Genomic DNA, 5,225 nt, shown 5'->3' on the forward strand with positions numbered 1-5,225 from the left:
TCGATTAAGATATTTAATCGCATGATTGTCCATAGTTAATAGCTATTAATCGAAAATGAATCATATTTTTTATCTGTTCAAAATGTACCTTAAAAGGAAATTTGTCAAGTATTTAATCATCTCTTATCAACATGGTAGTGGGCAAATATATTGCTTTATGCAAATGTATGTACATTATTTGGAGATCAATTAACAACACATAAAAGCATAAAAAATATGCTCAAATCATAACATGGCAAACTGAAGCCAAACAAGCAACAACAGCTGTCAGTGTGTCAGTGTGCTGACTTGACTATGACTTGCCCCAAACTGCATGTGATTATAATAAAGTGGGCATGTCTATAAAGGGGAGACTCGTGGGTACCCATAGAATCCTGTTTCATTGACATATCTTGAGGTCAGAGGTCAAGGGACCCCTTTGAAAACAGCCATAACAGTTTTTCCTCGCCAAAATTTTACTTAAGTTTGGAGCGTTATTTAACCTCCTTTGTGACAAGCTAGTATGACATGGTCGGTACCAACGGATTCCTTCAGTTTCATACGATACCAGTATCTTCATTAAAACCGAGTCCGCTACAACCTAAAAATCGCAAGTATCGTTAATGCGTTAAAGATATTAGTATTAAAACAAATTTGCGTTAATGCGTTATCGTGTTAATTTTGACAGTATTAATAATACATATATTGAAAAATAAGTAATGAATAGGTCATAATAACGGAGGAGTGATATAAATAAATAAATAAATAAATAGATAGAGTAATAGTGTAATTGTGGTATGGGGGTCCTGGCAGGGCTTAAGAACTATCTATTCCTTAGTTGAGGTATGTGGAGGTAAAAACTTGTAATACTATGAATTAATTCTCATAATATCAAATATCATGACTTGTTTCCTAAACTATGACGACTTTTTCCGAAAAAAAAACATCTGACTTTTTTTCTAGTGATCGCTTGACTTTTCTCCAAAGAACATTAGGAGATAATTCTAAAGTTCATTAAGTTCTAAGTTTTTTTCTAAGTATTTCCAAGTAAATAAGATGTTCCCAAACCACTGGTTTGAAGTCCAACAGTTGTCCTCACATGTGTGCCTGATGACAGTCTGTAAGATTGGCAGCTGGCCTACTTTACCAAACGTCCAGTCCATTTAAATCAAAGCAAACAAGCCGGTCAACACAAAGCAGTGGTCCAGTTCATACAGGGCTGTTATAAAAACCTCCATGTGTTTGTGGGAAAGCGTGTTTGCCACTTTCCACAAAAACACAATTTCCGTCATGTCATTTCTATAACCAACTAAAATACAAAAGATGTACTGGTGAGACAAACTTTCTAATACTAACAACAAACCATAAAGTCCTTAGCGCAGCTTTTATCTTCGTGTCACTACTACTTCCTGAAATCGAGGTTGGTCACCTCTCATAAAACAACACAACATGTTATTTCAGGTTCAAAGTCTCAAACGTTGCCGAGTCCATACGATAGTTTACAATGAGATTTACATCAGAGGAGGAGATAAAGTACATGTTGGTAGATAAAACGTCAGAACAACAACCTTGAACCAAGCGGAGAGCGTCATATAGGTCAGGAATACAGTTCTGAGATATAGTAATTGGAAACGGATACATAATAATCCAGATGTTTCTTTTGAACACACGTCATGGAAGAGGCAGTGGAACGTCCACGCTGGTTTAAGTGAAACAAGAAGCTAAAGCACGTTAGAGAAATATCACAGTAATACATAAATACATTGACCCCGTTACTATCACAAGGAGGGTTATACTGTACAATCAGATAGTCTGTGTTGACCAAGTCCATTTCATCATGTGTGACCTTCTAGTGCACAGAAATAATTGAAATTTCAAAGAAAAACACAAGTTGGTTTTGTCATAGTTGGACTGGGCACGTGAGAAATCCTCAGAGTGGAAACGAGACATCCGTCAGTTAATCCAGAGCTGAAGATCTCCCTCACAGAAGCTACACATGGAATTCAATAATCGAGGCCAAGCCGGTCACACTGCTGCCAGAGATAAAATATGTACAGTTATCGTGGAGTCCGCTCACAGAGGGAGCAGCCAGATGGAGGAAATAGAGACAAAGTGTATGTGATTATACAGATCAAGTACCCATTCTTTTATGAATGTGATATCTGCATATATTTTTTGTTTGTTTGATTAGGACACATCCTGGGGATTTCAGAATGGTCCTGGGTGTGGATTTAATGTATTTGCTTCATATCACAATATATTCCAGAAGTCTGAAATGCAAATAAAAATGTCCCACATTAGACTAATTCACCCAACAGTATTTGAGTAAACACATTTAGTTACTTTCCAGCACTGGTGCACACATTGACCTCCCTCAAAGTACTCATCAACACAATTATATTGCTGTTACATTAATATAAATCACCAGAGCCGTGTGCTGCACGAGACACATTTTCTGTCCAATGCTGTCCTTCGTTAGAGAGTGAACCCACCCACCTCTAGCCCCACTGTCCTGCACATTATCGGGGTGCATTTAATAAGAAGTGACAAGGAATTTCCAGGCCTCTGCTAAAACTGGGTCCCTTTGGGTGACCGACTGAAACATGAAAAGTTTTCTAAACTGGGCCGGAGTTAACCTTTAACTTACTGATGAGAAGTTGGCAGTGTGCTGGGTCCCAAAACAAACCCACACACACACACACACACACACCATCCTCCACTCTTGATAGAGGTAGAAACTCCTGACAAACAAGGAGTGCATATGAGGTAAAGTCTCTCTCACTGTCTTTTATTCACTAGAAGAACACACCTCTCTACTATAACTCTCTCACCTCAGCCTCTGTAAACAGTTTCTGGTTCTCCCAGTATGCAGCCCTTTTCACATTCAACGCTTCTCCAGATAAAACAATAGATTTTCTGTCTTCTCATGAAGGTCAAATCAGGTTCCTCCAGATGCAGCTGAGCATGTTTTTGGCTTCTTCTCCAGACTAAATCCGGGCAGGGGAAGCGCGGTCTTTTAGGGTGAGAGCGGCAGCAGAGTTTTGTTTCTACTGTATAGATTCAGACGACAAAGAGAGATTTCTGGCTGACATTAAATATTTCAGATATCATTTTGTGTGCGTTAAACTCTCCACTAAAAGCACAGGGACACATTCCTGCATTGCTCTGCTGTCATTATGGCACGTGGATTGGGAGGGAGTGGCTGCACGGGTAGGGAGTGCTGCTCAGTGAATAACCTATTTCTTGGAAGTTACATTTGGCTTCATCACCTTGGCCCCTGGAAAAGATGATAAGGCTGACACTGTGTTGACAGGGGGTAAATGGTAAATGGACTTGCATGTATATAGCGCTTTTCTAGTCTTCCGACCACTCAAAGCGCTTTACACTACATGTCAGCATTCGCCCATTCACACACATATTCATACACTGATGTCAGAGGCTGCTAAGGTGCCAACTTTGCCCATCAGGATCTAATCTAGATACTCATTCACACACCGATGGTTATGCTTTCGGGAGCAATTTGGAGTTAAGTGTCTTGCTCAAATATCGACATGTGACCTGAAACAGCCGGGGATCGAACCACGACCTTCTGATTGGTGGATAACCTGCTCTACCCTCTGAGCCACAGCCGCCCCCAAAACAATAAAAACAATAAAAAGGCCAAGGGGGGGAAGATATCCTGTAACACACACAAGGCTCCTGTGTAATCTTTTAGGTGAGCAGTACAAATGGATCTAAATAGAGAATATTTATGGTGGAAACGGCCAATGAATCTTGAAATAATGACAGCCACAACTGTACAAACATGCATTCACACAAGAAAGAATGAGTCTGCTGGGGGAATCATGCTGGGGGGACTGCCCCTCGAAGACAAGACGCGAGAAATCACCCACACAGAAAATTCATAGCAGATATAACCCGTCATGTTTGTTCAGGTGCTGACAAAGTCACGTGGGGGAGAGGTGGATGTGTCTGTGTGTGTGTGTGTGTGTGTCAGGGTCAAGGAGTGACCTCTGAGGAACGAGGACGGTGTTGGGAAACTAAGATCGGAAGATCAGAGATCAGGAAGTACCCCTGGGGTGCTTCTGCAGCAGTTGTCATGCAGAGTATGTGGAGATATTATGGAGGGGGTTAACTTATTTAAATAAATAGAGGTTTGTATTTGATTAAAAAAATAAAATTCACATATCAAGTCAGCTGCAACACCTGCACATGAACAATACAGTATGGTGGAATTGAAAATGCATGGAAACTAGTTAGCAAGTTAGCAGAGATATCTAAACATTTAGCTAAGAGGAGTGGATGGTTGAAATAAGTAGGCTAATAAACAGTTCAAATAGATAAAAGTAATGGATAAACATTTGAAAAAGAGGACTTAAAAAGTATTAGATATTGTGAAATAACTTAAAGTGTTTGATAAATGGTTGAAATAGTTAGCTAAATTTAATAGTTTAACCAGATAGCTAAAAGAAGCTAACGGATAAATGGTTGAAATAGATAACGTTAGCTAAAAGTAATGGATGAAATAGTTAGCTACTATTATAAATAGATGGATAAATAGATACAAAAACTAGCTAAAAGTAGATACATGGTTGAAATGGAGAACATTTGCTAAAAGTAGGCAAATGGATAAACAGTTAAAAGTTAGCTAAAGTACTGGATATAGGGTTAAAACAGTAAACTTAGCAATAAGCAATAGATACATGGTTGAAATAGATAACGTTAGCTAAAAGCAATAGATAGGCTACATGGTTGAAATAGATGGATAAATGACATAACATTAGAAGTATGCCCTATGAAGGAAAACTTGACCAAACCGAAACATTGACAGCTCAATTGTATGGAAACATGAATATCCACTTTTAAACAGTTCATACTGTGTTAAATAACACCCAGGTTAAAATCAACGCAAATAAAATGTACACATTTGGAACATGACTGGTGGTGGTGTTGATGAAGGGTTATTTGAGTTCATCTGACAGAGCTGTCGGGTACGTCTAAACAAAAGGTTGGCTATAGTCTAAGCCAAAAGAAATGCAACAGAGACCAGTAGTAAAAGTGGAAAATGAGTGACTTGACTGAAAACTCTCTACTTCTACCTGAGATATGACAATGACCAGTGAGAAAATGATGGTAGCAGATGTCAACAAGCCTCAAAGTGTTCTCAGTAGGCCATCTAGTGTACAGATGTGATGAGTGCAGTTAATGTCTGGGTGCATTTTGGACAAACGAATGTGAGGAACAGA

Source organism: Sebastes umbrosus, chromosome 14, assembly GCF_015220745.1.
Source record: "Sebastes umbrosus isolate fSebUmb1 chromosome 14, fSebUmb1.pri, whole genome shotgun sequence".
Lineage (NCBI taxonomy): Eukaryota > Metazoa > Chordata > Actinopteri > Perciformes > Sebastidae > Sebastes > Sebastes umbrosus.